Genomic DNA, 16,773 nt, shown 5'->3' on the forward strand with positions numbered 1-16,773 from the left:
CATGTGAGTGCAAAAGACAAGGCTGAAGCGTTTGCAATGATCTTCAGCCAGAAGTGACGAGTGGATGATCCATCTCGGTCTCCTCCCGATATCACCACCATCACAGAAGCCAGTCTTTAGCCAATTCGATTCACTCCATGTGATATCAAGAAACGGCTGAGTGCACTGGATACAGCAAAGGCTATGGGCCCTGACAACATCCCGGCTCCAGTGCTGAAGACTTGTGCTCCAGAATTAGCTGCACCTCTAGCCAAGCTGTTCCAGTACAGCTACAACACTGGCATCTACCCGACAATGTGGAAAATTATGTCCCATTGATGTCCTGTCCACAAGAAGCAGGACAAATCCAATCCAGCCAATTACCACCCCATCAGTCTACTCTCAATCGTCAGCAAAGTGATGGAAGGTGTCGTCAACAATGCTATCAAGCGGCACTTGCTCACCAATAACCTGCTCACCGATGCTCAGTTTGGGTTCTGCCAGGACCACTCGGCTCCAGACCTCATTACAGCCTTGGTCCAAACATGGACAAAAGAGCTGAATTCCAGAGGTGAGGTGAGAGTGACTGCCCTTGACATCAAGGCAGCATTTGACCGAGTGTGGCATCAAGGAGCCCTAGTAAAATTGAACTCAATGAGAATCAGGGGGAAAACTCTCCAGTGGCTGGAGTCATACCTAGCACAAAGAAAGATGGTATTGTTTGTTGGAGGCCAATTATCTCAGCCCCAGGACATTGTTTCAGGAGTTCCTCAGGGCAGTGTCCTAGGCCCAACCATCTTCAGCAGCTTCATCATTGACCCTGCCTCCATCATAAAGTCAAAAATGGGGATGTTCGCTGATGATTGCACAGTGTTCAGTTGCATTTGCAACCCCTCAGAAAATGAAGCAGTCTGTGCCCGGGGTTTAAACTAATTTGGAAGGAGGATGGGCACCAGGATGTAGCATTGGAAAGGAGAAACAAGGTGCACAAGGGATTGGGAGAGAAAGATAGCACTAGAATAAGAAATAGTATGGTACTAGATGGGAACAGACTAAGAGAGCACAAGAAAGTCTAAAATAAGTTTGCAGTGCATGTGTGTAAATACACAAAGCATGGTAAACAAGGTTGGAGAGCTGCAGGCACAATCAGCCACATGAGAATATGATGTTGTGGCGATAACGGAGACCTGGCTCAAAAAAGGGCAGGATTGGATACTAAATATTCCTGGATACGAGATGTTCAGGAAAGATAGAGAGGGGAAGAAAGGAGGAGAGTTGGCAGTATTGATTAAGGAGAATATTGCGGTGCTGGAGAGAGAGGATGTCCTGGAGGGGTCAAGGACAGAATCTATTTCGTTAGAGTTAAGAAACAATAGAGGTGCCATTACACTACTGGATGCATTCCATAGGCCACCAACCAGTGGGAAGGAGATAGAGGAGCAAATTTGCAGGGAAATTACAGAAAGATGCAAAGGGCATAGAGATGTGAAAACAGGGGACTTCGACTCTCCTAATATAGACTGGAACAGTAATAAAATAAGGGGCAAAGAGGGGGAGGAATTTTTGAAGTGCATTCAGGAGAACCTTCTTGACTGTACGTTTCCGGCTCAATGAGGAAGGAGGCATTGCTGGACTTGGTTCTGGGGAATAAGGCGGGCCAAGTGGAGCAAGTGTCAGTGGGGGAGCATTTAGGGAACAGCAATCATTGTATCATAAGCTTTAGAATAACTAAAGTAAAAACACTCAGGTGGAGGAGGGCCAATTTCAGTGGGATGAGAACAGATCTGGCCCAGGTAAATTGGAATCAAAGATTGGCAGGCAAAACTCTAATAGAACAATGGGTGGCCTTTAAGGAGGAGATGGTTCATGTACAGTCCAGGTACATTCCCATGTGGGGGAAGGGGAGGCCAACTAAAGCCAGAGCTCCCTAGATGTCAAAAGAGATAGAGAGTAAGATGAAGCAGAAAAAAAGGTGTGTATGACAGATGTCAGGTTGATAACACAAGTGAGAACCAGGTTGAATAAAGAAAGTTCAAATAGGAAGTGAAAATGGAAATAAGAGGGGCAAAGAGAGAGTATGAGAATAGACTGGTGGCAAACATAAAAGGGAATCCAAAAGTCTTGCACTTAAAGTAGATAAGTCATCCAGTCGGATGGTATGCATCCTAGATTGCTGAGGGAAGTAAGGGTGGAAATTGCAAAGGTATTGGCCATAATCTTCCAAACATCCTTAGATATGGGGGTGGTGCCAGAAGACTGGAGATTGCAAATATTACACCCTTGTTCAAAAAAAGGTGTAAGGATAAACCCAACAACTCTAGGCCAGTCAGCTTAACCTCGGTGATGGGGAAATTTTTAGAAACGATAATCTGTGACAGAATTAGCAGTCACTTGGACAAGTGTGGATTGATTAGGGAAAGCCAGCACGGATTTGTTAAAGGCAAATCGTGTTTAATTAACTTGATAGAGTTTTTTGATGAGGTAACAGAGAGGGTCGATGAGAGCAATGCAGTTGATGTGGTGTATATGGAATTTCAAAAGATGTTTGATAAAGTGCTGCATAAGAGGCTTGTCATCGAGATTGAAGCCCATGGAATAAAAGGGGCAATAGCAGCATGGATACAGAATAGTCTAAGTAACAGGAAACAGAGAGTTGTGGTGAAGAGCTGTTTTTTGGACTGGAGGGAGGTGCACAGTGATGTTTCCCAGGGGTCAGTGCTGGGACACTGCTCTTCTTGACATATATTAATGACTTGGACTTGGGTGTACAGGGCACAATTTCCAAATTTGCAGATGACACAAAACTTGGAAGTGTAGTGAACAGTGAGGAGGATACTGATGGACTTCGAGAGGATCTATACAGACTGGTGGCATGGGTGGACAAGTGGCAGATGAAATTTAACCCAGAAAAATGCGAGGTGATATATTTCAGTGGGAAGATTGAGGAGAGCCAATATAAACTAAAGGGCACAATTCTAAAAGGGGTACAGGAACAGAGAGATCTGGGGGTATATGTGCACAAATCGTTGAAGATGGCAGGGCAGGTTGAAAAAGCGGTTAAAAAGGCATATGGGATCCTGGGCGTTATAAATAGAGGCATAGAGTACAAAAGCAAAGAAGTCACGATGAACCTTTATAAAACACTGGTTTGGCCACAACTGGAGTATTGTGTCCCGTTTTGGGCACCGCACTTTAGGAAGGACTTAGCAAGAGTGCAGAAGAGATTTACTAGAATGATTCCAGCGATGAGGGACTGGAGAAGCTGGGGTTGTTCTCCTTGGAACAGAGAATGTTGAGAGGAGATTTGATAGAGGTATTCAAAATCATGAAGGGTCTGGACAGAGTAGATAGAGAGAAACTGTTCCCATTGGCGGAAGGGTCGAGAACCAGAGGACATCGATTTAAGGTGATTGGCAAATGGACCAAAAGTGACATGAGGAAAAACTTTTTCACACAGCATGGTTAGCATCTGGAATGCACTGCCAGAGCGGGTGGTGGAAGTAGATTCAATCATGGCTTTCAAAAGAGAACAGGATAAATACATGGAAGGAAAAAATTTGCAGGGCTACAGGGATAGGGCAGGGGAGTGGGACTCGCTGGATTGCTCTTGCATTGAGCCAGACGGACTCGATGGGCTGAATGGCTTCCTTCCATGCTGTAACCTTTCTATGATTCTATGATTCTACATGTGGAACCTGCCATATTGGGCCAGAAATTGCTTGAAAAAGAACGTTGAGCTCAACTTAGTTAGATTTAGCATAGTTATGGAAAAGGACAGAGCTAGAACAGGAGTAAAAGTTCTAAATTGGGGAAAGGCCCAATTTAGAACTTGGGCCCTTACTAAGCTAAGACATGATTTAGCAAAAGTGGACTGGAAACAGCTACTTAAAAGCAAATCAGGGTCAGAGCAGTGGGAAGCATTCAAGGGGAAGATTCAGAGTAAACATGTTCCCACAAAGAAAACGTGTGAGACTGACAAATCTAGAGTCCCCTGGATGACAAGGAGTGTACAGGGTAAGATAAGGCAAAAAAGGGAATCTTATCAACAGCTCAATACTGCAGAAAGCCTAGAGGAGTATAGAAAATGCAGGGTTGAATTTAAAAGGAAACTCGGAAAGCAAAGAGAGGCCATGAAAAAATACTGGCAAGTAAAATTAAAGAAAACCCAAAAATGTTTTATAAATACATAAAGAGCAAGAAATAAATAAGGAAAGAATAGGGCCTAATAGATACCAAAAAGGTAACCTGTGTGTTGAGGCGGAAGATGTGGGAATCGTTCTTAATGAATACTTTGCATCCATCTTCACAAAGAGGGGGACGATGCAGAGATTGAAGTTCAGGAGGAGGAGTGTGAAATATTGGATGGGATAAACATAATGAGAGAGGAAGCATTAAGACGATTAGCATCTTTGAAAGTAGATAAATCGCCAGGCCCGGATGAAATGTATCCCAGGCTGCTAAGAGGAGCAAGGGAAGAAATAGTGTAGGCTCTGACCATCATTTTCCAATCCTCCCTGGCTACAGGCGTGGTGCCTGAGGATTGGAGGACTGCTAACATTGTACCGTTGTTTAAAAAGGGAGAAGGAGATAGACCGAGTAATTATAGGCCAGTCAGTCTAACCTTGGTGGTGGGCAAATTATTGGAATCGATTCTGAGGGACAGCATAAATCGTCATTTAGAAAGGCACGGGTTAATCAAGGACAGTCAGCATGGATTTGTTAAGGGAAGGTCGTTTCTGACTCACCTGATTGAAAGTTTTGAGCAGGTAACAGGAGGGTCGCTGAGGGTAATGCATTTGATATAGTGTACAGGGATTTTCGCAAGCCTTTTGACAAGGCACCACATGGCAGACTGGTCAAAAAAGTAAAAGCACATGTGATCCAAGGGAAAGTGGCTAGTTGGATCCAAAATTGGCTCAGTGGCAGGAAGTAAAGGATAATTATTAAGGGGTATTTTTGCAACTGGAAGGCTGTTTCTAGTGGGGTCCCGCAAGGATTAGTACTAGGTCCCTTGCTTTTTGTGATATATATTAATGATTTGGACTTAAATGTGGGGGGCTTGATCAAGAAGTTTGCAGATGATACAAAAATTGGCCATGTGATTGATAGCAAAGAGGAAAGCTGTAGACTGCAGGAAGATATCAATGGACTGGTCAGGTGGGCAGAAAAGTGGCAAATGGAATTCAATCCAGAGAAATGTGAGGTAATGTATTTGGAGAGGACAACCAAGGCAAGGGAGTACGCAATAAATGAGAGTATACTGAGAGCTGTAGAGGAACAAAGGGACCTTGGAGTGCATGTCCACAGATCCCTGAAGGTAGCAGGGCAGGTAGATAAGGTGGTTAAAAAGGCATACGAGATACTTTCCTTTATTAGCTGAGGCATAGTATATAAGCGCAGTGAGGTTATGCTGGAACTGTATAAAACATTGGTTTGGCCACAGCGTGAGTACTGTGTACAGTTCTGGTCACCACATTACAGGAAAGATGTGATTCCATTAGAGAGGGTACAGAGGAGATATACAAGGATGTTGTCAGGGCTGGAGAATTTTAGCTACGAGAAAAGATTGGATAGGCTGGTGTTGTTTTCTTTGGAACAAAGGAGGCTGAGGGGAGATTTAATTGAGGTATATAAAATTATGACGGGACTAGATCGAGTGGATAGGGAGGACCTATTTCCCTTAGCAGAGAGGTCAGTGACCAAGGGGTATAGATTTAAAGTAATCAGTAGAACGATTAGACGGGAGCTGAGGAGAAATTTTTTCACCAGAGGGTGGTGGGGGCCCGTAACTCACTGCCTGAAAAGATGGGAGAAGCAGAAACCCTCAACTCATTTAAAAAGTACTTGGATGTGCACTTTAAGTGCCGTAACCTACAGGGCTATGGACCAAGTGCTGGAAAGTGGGATTAAGCTGGATAGTTCTTTTTCAGCCGGCACAGACACGTTGGTACGAATGGCCTCCTTCTGTGCCGTAACTTTCCATGATTCTACGAACAGCGCTCACTGTTGTTCGTGGCCAAACGAAAGAGCAACTTCTTGCGTTCGCAGATGCGCAGACAAATGTGGAAATCCGGAACTTGCTCTTCCTGGTGCGCCAGTGATCTCATAGGTTCGCCTTAAAGTGATATCATCATCTGCAATCAACAGAATCAACAGAACAGCGCCAACTTGCTCTTCTGCCCAACTGGAAACTAACAAATATAGCCACAAAACAGGTACGCTTAAATATCCCGGGCCTAAACTAAGTTTTAATTAAGTCTTAATGACTGCCAAACAATGAAAATTTATCTTTTATAAATGTGGAATCTCAATAATCCTCATTTTAATAGTTTTTGGACAGTAAATTTTTTTTAAAATTAAAAATATTTAATTTTTTTAATTTTGCTTTTTGCTTCTGTCTCTTTTATTTAATTTTATATTTCTTACTCTCTTTTTTTTGCGGTCTATAACTGTTTTTGCAAATGATTCTATTCTTGTTCCTTTCACATCCTGGTTTTTTTACATTGCCGCTTGTACTTCAAGCTTTGGACTCTTCGCAGCTGTTCAAGGATGCTGCAATCTGATTGGTCGAGGGGAGAGACGGTCCTCTTGCTACTTCCATGGGTCTTAGCTTCACTGGAATCAACGCTGGGCTCTTCTCAGCTTCCAATTGGAGGAAGTTCCCGCAGTAAAGACTGCGGTAAGTTAGCGGGTAAGTATAAATCTATGGAGCGGAGAGTGTTGTTTGTTCGCCACTTGGACCAATATAGGGGCCAATGTCTTTGGATAATGTCACTGAGGAGCAGCATGGAGAGGAGAAATAGGAGGGGGCCAAGGATAGGTCCTTGGGGAACTGCAGAGGTAACAGTGTATAGTGAGATACATATACAAAGGATGGCTCTATTAGAAGGATAAAGACATGCATGGGCAAAATTTTAATTTCAATGTTAGGTCTCCCCTGTTTCCAATGGTGTGCTGCTCTTGGACTTTGGCTTAATTTAAATAAGTGGGATCTTAAAGAGCCTTGCACACAGTCTCTGCACAGGCTTCTTGTACACTAAATTTTGTTTGCTCTCATTTCCATGCAATCATCAGATTGGGTGCACAGTAGGACCACGTTACCATCTTTTGCTCTGATCAGTGATCGGTAGACAGACTGATGGGCATCTGCGACTGTTTAGAGCTGTGTGACATCTGCAAATTTTGAAATTGTGCCGTGTACAAGTCCAAATCATTAATAAATATCAAGAAAAGTAGTGGTCCCAGTACTGACCCCTGGGGAACACCACCGTACACCTCCCTCCAGTCCGAAATGTTGGCTTTTATTGCTAGGGGGATAGAATATAAAAACAGGGAGGTATTGCTGCACCTGGAATACTGCATACAGTTTTGGTCTCCATACTTAAGAAAAGACATACTTGCTCTCGAGGCAGTACAAAGAAGGTTCACTCGGTTAATCCCGGGGATGAGGGGGTGGACATATGAGGAGAGGTTGAGTAGATTGGGACTCTACTCATTGGAGTTCAGAAGAATGAGAGGCGATCTTATTGAAACATATAAGATTGTGAAGGGGCTTGATCGGGTGGATGCGGTAAGGATGTTCCCAAGGATGGGTGAAACTAGAACTAGGGGGCATAATCTTAGAATAAGGGGCTGCTCTTTCAAAACTGAGATGAGGAGAAACTTCTTCACTCAGAGGGTAGTAGGTCTGTGGAATTTGCTGCCCCAGGAAGCTGTGGAAGCTACATCATTAAATAAATTTAAAACAGAAATAGACAGTTTCCGAGAAGTAAAGGGAATTAGGGGTTACGGGGAGCGGGCAGGAAATTGGACATGAATTTAGATTTGAGGTTAGGATCAGATCAGCCATGATCTTATTGAATGGCGGAGCAGGCTCGAGGGGCCAATTGGCCTACTCCTGCTCCTATTTCTTATGTTCTTATGTTCTTATGAAAAACAACCGTTCACCACTACTCTCTGTTTCCTGTCCCTTAGCCAATTCTGTATCCATGTTGCTCATGCCCCCTTTATTCCATGGGCCGCAATCTTAATGATAAACCTACCATGCGGCACTTTATCAAATGCCTTTTGTAAGTCCATATACACGACATCAACTGCATTGCCCTCATCAACCCTACCTGTTACCTCATCAAAAAACTCTATCAGGTTAGTTAAACATGATTTGCCCTTAACATATCCGTGCTGGCTTTCCCTAATCAATGCACACTTGTCCAAGTGACTGTTAATTCTGTCCCGGATTATCTTTTCAAAAAGTTTCCCCACCACTGAGTTTATCCTTACACCCTTTTTTGAACAAGGGTGTAACATTTTCAATTCTCCAGTCCTCTGGCACCACCCCTGTATCTACGGATATTTGGAAGATTATGGCATCACCTCTGCAATTTCCACTGTTACTTCCCTCAGCAACCTAGGATGCATCTCATCCGGACCGGGTGACTTATCCACTTTAAGTGCAGCTAGCCTTTCAAGTACCTCTTCTTTATCAATTTTTAGCCCATCCAGTATTTCAACTATATCTTCCTTTACTGAGACTCTGGCAGCATCTTCTTCCTTGGTAAAGACAGATGGAAAGTATTCATTTAGTACCTCGGCCATCCCCTCTGCCTCCATGAATAGATCTCTTTTATGGTCCCTAATCGGCCCCACACCTCCTCTTACGACCCGTTTACTGTTTACATGCCTGTAGAAGACTTTTGGTTTCCCTTTTATGTTGGCTGCCATTCTATTCTTATACTCTCTCTTAGCCCCTCTTACTTCCTGTTTCATTTCCCCTCTGAGTTTTCTACATTCTGCCTGGTTCTCACTTGTGTTATCAACCTGACATCTGTCATACGCCCCTTTTTTCCATTTCATCTTACTCACTCTCTCTTTTGTCCTCCAGGGGGCTCTGGCTTTAGTTGCCCTGCCTTTCTCCCTCATGGGAATGTGCCTCGACTGTGACCCACCCAGATCTCCAGCCCCATGTATCCCTGGTGCTGGTGTCTTTTTTACTTCATTCATTCTCGGGATGTGGGCGTCGCTGACAAGGCCAGCATTCATTGCCCATCCCCAGTACCCCTTAACTGAATGGCTTGCTAGGCCACATCAGAGGACAGTTCAGAGTCAACCACATTAAATACTGAAGCAGTGCAGAGCCATTGGCTGCATTATGGGCCCCATAATGCTTTCATAACCCAAATACTAAACTGAACAGCAATTTAAACTTCAGGATTTTAATTTCAGTCATGGTAACATTCTATTAATTATAAGAATTTTTTAATGAAAATGTAACAGTTACTGTGCTGAGTGCACTCACATATAATGTTAACATTTTTGATACTCAGTTAAAATTAGCATCAGTAACAGCAACACAAAACTCAGTGGCTTACGAGAAAACAAACCGTGGTGTGATTTTGTGCAGCCTAAAATACAAAGTGTGTAGATGTGAGTTAGCAACAGGATCTGACTCAAAAATGGTTTGTTTTGTGGTTAACCACACGGAGCTAAGATATTCATTTAACAGTTTCCACAGAGCCATAGAAAATCATGGCCTAGAAATTCATTAGGCCATTTTTAACGTGGTAAATGGGTGCAGGGGACGATCCCAGTGCCCGACGACAGAGGCCCAAGCATCACAAGAAATTGGTCCTCGGGCCTCCTCTCAATATTCAGGGTGAGTTGCCGACACCTGTCGCGCCTCCACAGGCAATCCTGGTCCTCCTGGCTCCACAGAAATTGTAAAAATATTCCAGTTATCTTTTCGGCTAGGCCGCATCTATGTCCCAAAAACCTGAACAGAGAAGGCCCAAGGCCTGTTCCGCTCAGGGAAACCCAATTTCTTTTAATGTTCCTTAAACAGGCGTTCAGCGCCTCATTGGCATATGCAAAGGACCCAATGCCTCTTTTAGGCAGTTGCATTGGATGCCTGAAAAATGGCCCGACCGAAATTCGGGTCAGAAGTTTATCAGGCTTTCTTGGTGTGCAGAACATTGCACTCCCAAATTGTTCCTTTTTGTGCCCGTTTTATGCCTGATGTCAAGATGCTATATAAATAATTGTAAACTTACCATTTGTTATTGCTGCTGATTTCTTAACTACTTATATTGTTAATATGTAATTCAGTAGTTCACAGCTTAAGCCAAGATTTGACAACATTTATTCTGCTGCTTTCTAAAGTCTAGGAATTCACGAGGGCCTGTGCTGTGTCCAGTAATCGGAAGAGCCCTGGGCACAGACATATTACCAGACACTGTGCATTTAAAGCAGCATTCTGGCTTGTAGGGAGCAAGGGTCCCTTATGTGTGTGTGGTCTTTGACTGAGCATGAGAAGGTAGGAAGAGATTCTTTTATCTCATTGGTTGTGTTTCACTTAGAAGTTGGAATTTAAAAAATCTGTTTTCAGAAATACAGATAATAGCGTCAGTCTTCCCAGAATTACTATTTGAATAATTGATGAAAAATCCCACTGATGTCTGTAAAAACTACGGGGATCAGTGTGTCATGTTTTAGTTGCTGATGCATTGCTTTTGGAGAAACTTGTGCAACATAGTCCACTTAGAGTGACTTTTAACCTTGCACAATTCTACAAAAAAAAGTGTTGTCTTAACAGAGCTAACTGAGCTTGAGCAGCATTTGGCAGATACTCAAAGACATGGCCGGGGCTTCCCACTTCTGTGCTCACCAGCCCCTGACCTTCTCACCATTAAAGTGAAAGGACAAAGAAAATCACAGGTTGGAGAATGCAAAAGCAGAAAAAGCCGGCCGATATCTCTACTGATCCCATATAGAGGGCAGTAACCTGTATCAGCAGCAGAGGTGTTGTGGGCAACATTTATCCCTCAACAAACATCACTCTCACAGATTGGGGGTGGAATTAGACACGGTGGGGACACAAAACAGGCGGTATCGCATCGTTCACCCGTTATACGCCCCGCCCGATAATCTGTCCCACGGACTTCAATACAATTGAATATCGGGCGTGTTGTATGAATGTCGGCAAATGAGATTCCGCCTGTTTTGTGTCCCTGCCCATGTTCAATTTCACCCCCATTGTTTGCTGTTTGAGGGACCTTGCTGTGTGCAGATTACCTGCCTTCTTTCCCTATATTTCAACAGTGACTACATTTCAAAAAGTATTTCACTGGCTATCAAGACGTCCTGAAAACGTGAAAGTGCTTTAGAAGGACAAGTTCTTTCTTCTTTCTTTAGGTGTGTATTGTAAAAGATTCAGTTCACATTAGCATATTGTACCCAGGGTCAGATTTACTAGACCTGTAAAGTTGTATTGAAATCACTATTTATTTTCATCCATTTAAAATTCAGGAGAAATTATCTTTGGCTTGAAAAGTAGAATTACAGTGGGCCTCAAAATATCAGAAAATGTACCAAATAAAGACATAGGGCGCTAAATTGGGCCGTGTAGCGCCTGTTGTTTCGGCGCTACACGGCCTCTCCGACATCCAAGATGGCATCTTGGATGCGCATGCGTGACGTGCGCCAGACGCCATCTTGGTATTGGATTTAGCGCATGCTCCAATCCCGAACGCTGGAAGCATGTAAAGTAGGGAGAAAACGGTTGCAATCAGTGTGCAACACTGATTCAAAGTGACACACACAATTTTGGACCTTAACGCTCAACTCAACACATCTATCAACTATCTAAACGTTTCTTACAGAGCCTGAAGGACCCCCCACCAGCGCTATTTAAAGGACCATGCAGGTGTTGCAGGTTAGTTGCTGGATTATTGCTTCTGGCTGCTGGAGGATTAGGAAGTGTTTCTTAAAGCTTCCGATTCTTATTGAGAGTTCCTACACCACTTTTGAGAGTGCTTTGGCAGGTATTGCCTTACGGGTCGGAAAGTTACAACACTGGTGGAACAACATTCCTGCCAACCATGGGCGGTCTGCTAGGGCTCCCGCTGGGCATTGAGCATGACTGAGAGCATGCAGAGAGGCCACGCCCAGCAGGTCAAGCTGCGAGGAAACGGAGGACGAGGAGCCGCAGGGCACTGAGCAGGAGGCCCTACCCAATGAGGGCCTTCAGGGATCAATTCTCTTACCTCAACATGACCGAGGAGGATTGCATCCGACGCCTGAGGTTCACCAAGGAAGCCGTCACCGAGATCTGTCAACTGGTGCGGCCACAACTGCAGCCTCAGAGCAGGGCGAGGACAGCATTGCCTGTGGCTGTGAAGGTCACCGTGGCGCTGAAGTTCTACGACTCAGCAGCATTTCAGGCCTCTGCTGGCGACATGTGCAACATCTCGCAGTATGCAGTGCACTGCTGCATAAGGGAGGTCACAGATGCACTGTACCACATGAGGAACGGGTTCATCATCTTCCCTCTCGATCGAGACAATCAGAACGAGCGAGCACGGGGGTTCGCCCGCATTGCTGGCTTCCCCATGGTGCAGGGTGCCATGGACTGCACACATATTGCCCCGCGTGCCCCTCACATCAACTCGGCTGTCTTCGTCAACCGAAAGGGCTTCCATTCCCTCAACGTGCAGCTGGTGTACGACCACACGCACCGTATCTTGGAGGTCGATGCCCACTACCCTGGGAGCAGTCACGACGCCTTCATCATGCGGCAGTCCAACATGCCAGCTATCTTTCATCCGACTTGGCAAGTCAAAGGCTGGCTACTGGGTGACAAGGGCTATCTCCTCACGACGTGGCTCATGATACCGGTCAGAAATGCACGCACACGTGTACAGCAGGTCTATAATTAGAGCCATGCTGCCACACGCAACATCATGGAGCACACATAGGCCTCCTCAAACAACGCTTCCACTGCCAAGACTGGTCTGGAAGAGACCTGCAGTACTCCCGAGCGGGTGGGCAGATTTGTGGTGGTCTGCTGCATGCTGCACAACCTCGCCATCTTGAGGGACCAGCCTTTGTCACCAATGACTGCAGAAGATCCTGAGCCAGAGGTGGAGGAGGAGGAGGCTGAGGAGGAAGAGGCGGAGGAGCAGGAGGAGGAAGAGGCTGAGGAGGAGCAGGAGGAGGGGGTGAAGCCGGAAGAGTAGATCGTGGAAGACGCAAGGTTGCAGCAGGAACCAGACGCCTTGTCTGCAATGGCTGTGCGTGCTCGCCTGATCCGTGCCCGCTGTCAATAATTGGAACTACATCCCCCAACTCACCAACACTCCTCCATTCCCCACCTTTCGCCTCCCACAAGACAATCAAATCGCCCTCCATCTGATTACACATTGATATCCCTCTCAGCTCATTGCATGAATAAAAACCACCACCAAATGCAAAATCAAACTCTCATTTATGGATTGATAAATGAAAATATACAAACATAACAGAACTATTCACCATGGTGCATTCCCTTAGTGCCTGTTATCCGTGTGCCTTTACCTATCCTAGTGCTCCTATGAGGTGCTTCCCCAATGGCTGGAGCATAGGTGGTGGAAAGCTGCTGGCTTTCAATGGAGGAACGTCCAGATGTCCTTGGAGGTCGACCTCGAGCAGCTCTGGGCATGGAGGGCCCGGCTTCAGACTGCACCATCTCAGCATGGACTGCAGCAGTCTGGCCTGGCTGGCTGACAGGCAACAACAGGAGCACTGGTGGAGTGGCAGGGGTGGGAGCAGGAATGCTGTCATTCTGAGAGAGAACAGCAGGTCCGATTGCCATGGCGCCACTGCCACTCTCCCGGGGCGACGCCTCAGCACTCCTGGTGATCAGCTGGAGAACGGATTGCTGGAGTGCTGTGATGCCCTGGAAGCCCCGTTGCACAGTGGTCCCCAGGGCCACGATAGCAGCAGTCTGAGCTTCCAATGCAGCAGTCTGACCTGCAAATGCAGCAGTCAGACCTTGGATGGCAGATGTTTGTGCTGCAATGGATGCTGTGACATCAGTCATCAGACGCTGCATCATGGTGGGATCCACAGGTGTGCTGATGGAGGTGACCACCCGTTCCATGTTGGAAAGGATGGGCTTCAAGCTCTCCGCAAAGCCGTGCGCCAAGTTGGAGCTGGACTTCTCCGTGCACCTTCTCATTATGCGCAGGATTTCTGGCAGGCTTTCCAGTGCCCCAAGCATTTGTCGGTGTACGCCCATCAGCCGTCTTCTGTAGCCTGGCCCATCGAAGCCCTCATCTGACTCCTCTGCAGGAGAACTAGTGAGCGACCTCGCCCTCTGGTGAGTTGGCTCCTGTGGTATCTGTTCTCTTTGCCCCAGCTCCTGAGCACTTGTGCTCGGTGTCTCACCACGTGCAGATCCCTCCTCTAACCTAACCTCGAAAGGACGCGCAGTGTCAGTCTCTGAGCTGGTGGAAGCAAGTGTCAGATCGAGTGACGCTGTGCCTTCAGTGTCTTCCTCCTCCTCCTCCTCCTCGGAGGGTGCCGCCACGTGTTCTTGGGTATCTGCAATGACAAAGGGAAACAGGTTGAGTTGTGGAGTGGGGAGAGGAGCAAGTAAGAGGTGTGTACTGGCAGCATGTGCAGCACGTGAGTCAGAAAAGAATATGGGAGGAGGGACATGTGGAAAAGGAGAAGGATCATTAGATATGCAGAGACTCCCTTTACCGGGACCTCCAGCACGGCACGTTATAACGGCTGCAGCGACGGCCCGTCCAATGATCTGCAGCACCGTCTCCTCCAGGGGGGTGAGGACGTGTAGACGTGCCTGTCCAGCCTCAGGTCCCTCCTGCTGCTGGGAGTTATAAGCCACCTTCTCCTTTAAGACAGAGGACAGTGTGTCAGTGAGAGTCCTGCAAGGTGTGTGGGTGATGTGCCTGTCATGGTCGAATAGCTGCCAGTTCGTGTGACTTGAGTGGTGATTGTGTGGCCTGCAAGTGTGTTATTATGTGCGGGAGAGATGCAGCATTGGGTATGGATGGCAGTATTTGTTGGTGGGTGGGTGGGTGACGGGAGGTGTCATGCATGGAGTATTGGTGCAGTTGGTAGGATGTGCCAAATGACACTTGCATTCACTCACATTGACCACCCGTGTCAAATCATGAAATTTCTTGCGGCACTGCACCCACGTGTGTGGTGCAATGCTCCTCGCATTCACCTCCTGTGCTATGGCCTGCCAATGCCTACGCAGCTATAGTCTAGACGGTCTCCAGCCACCCTGCGGGTACATGCCTGCCCTCCTTTGGTCCACACCTTCCACCGGGGCCTCTAGAGCATCGTTGGAGAATCTTGGTGCCCGCTCTCTTGCTGGTGCAGCTACTCATGATGCCATTCTCCGTTCTCCTACTTGGCTGTGTGTCTGCCACTGGAAATGTGTCTGCAACTTTAAGTAATGCAGGCTGCTGATGACGTCCTATTTCCAAGTTCCTCTTTCTCCGTGCAGCCTCCGAGCAGCGAGTGCTGCGCTTGCTGCACGGAGATTTCATGGTAAGTATCAGACAGCACGAAGTTCACGTGCTGCCTGCGTAGGGTCCGTTGGGCACGAGGTGGCGCGCTACCATTGCCCAGAACAGAACCTTATCCAATTTGTCCCCCTTACAATCATAACTTTCTGGGGATGTTTCCGTAGAAAATAGGAGGCAATTTTAACCCATCCCATCTGGCAGGAAGTGGGCGACACAGTTAAAATTGTCTCTTAAAACTTAGTGCTCTGTTCCTGCTCTGCTCGCATTCCAATCCCGCCTGCTCCCATCTTAATTGGGCCCTTTTTTTAGGCAGCCCAGGCGCCCAAGTAACTCAGGCAGGAGTTTCATCACTACATGTAAATCAAGATCTTACGATGTCATTAGGACACAATGGCATTTTAACCACTGACTGATCAGGGTGCCCGTTGTGACTGCCCCACTCGGTAAAACCTCTTGAGAATGAAGTGGAAGCCATCAAAGGTAAGTTTTAAACTGTTAAATTGTGGGGTCAGGAGGAAAGTCTGAGCCTCTGCTGCCCCGGCCTCTCCCTTTCCCACCCACAAGGCCCTACCGAAATTAACCCCTCGCAACTTACCTCAGTGCCGGCAGGTGGCCTCTGGGCTGTTCAATCTTCACCTGACAGTAGACGGACAACTGCCTCATTTCAGGTGGGCAGCTGGCTGGTGAGATGTAAATGAGGCCTGAAGTTAAAATAGCCTCGGCTTGGGAGGGGAGGGTTTGACATTTGCTCCACTCCTGCCTGTTAGAAACACGCTCCGAGTTAAAATCCTTCAAAGTCCCATGCCTTCAACATGTGTATTTCACTTTGGTAAGTTTCAAATCCAACACTGCTATTCCCTTGCCCGTGTCCCACTGCACTTTCAGTCTAACTTCTCATCTTTACATGTCATTTTGGAGCTGTCATCTTTTTTGGGGCTGAGTCAGTTTTTACCAGCTTGCTAGAATGGCATGTACACAGACTTTAAGGTGATGACCCGGATTTTGGGAACAAACTCTTATCAGATGTAGCAAGCATTCTTGCTACATTGATGGGAAAGCTTGACTTCACATCAACCAAAGCCTTGAATAGACGAGAAATTCCCTCATTCCCCTTTGCAACCTTTCTTTTCTCTATCATATTCATACTGTTATGGTCAATGCTTCTCTGAGCTTTTCTCTCTTCTTCCTCCTAAGTTACAAATTTGCTGCCTGACTCATTCTATCTCTTACCCACTGCCTCAATGTATCGAAATCAAGATGCACATCCATGGTAACTGTAGAAAAGCTAACCAACAGTTTCAAAAAAAAGTTGGCACATCATCAAAAAGACGTCCAACTCCAAAACCACCCTGAATGTTACTCTGCAATGTATGAACATTTGTCATTTATGCTGAAAGGATACCCAAAATTATTACTCATCTTGAAGGAGAAAAATCAGAAGTTTATGAAAGTTTTAGGAGTGATATAAGTTTAGTCGCAC

General features: G+C 46.2%; 1 long non-coding RNA gene across 1 annotated transcript in view; it reads left to right on the plus strand.

The window, feature by feature from the left end:
* Positions 1–10,209: 10,209 nt before the first annotated feature.
* LOC137332066 (uncharacterized) overlaps positions 10,210–16,773 on the plus strand; it is a 35,766-nt gene continuing 29,202 nt past the window's right edge. The window contains exon 1 of the long non-coding RNA XR_010965564.1: positions 10,210–10,288. This is a non-coding gene — a long non-coding RNA (uncharacterized lncRNA). The remainder of the gene's footprint in view (positions 10,289–16,773) is intronic.

The sequence above is a fragment of the Heptranchias perlo genome, chromosome 14 (genome assembly GCF_035084215.1).
Source record: "Heptranchias perlo isolate sHepPer1 chromosome 14, sHepPer1.hap1, whole genome shotgun sequence".
Classification (NCBI taxonomy): Eukaryota; Metazoa; Chordata; class Chondrichthyes; order Hexanchiformes; family Hexanchidae; genus Heptranchias; species Heptranchias perlo.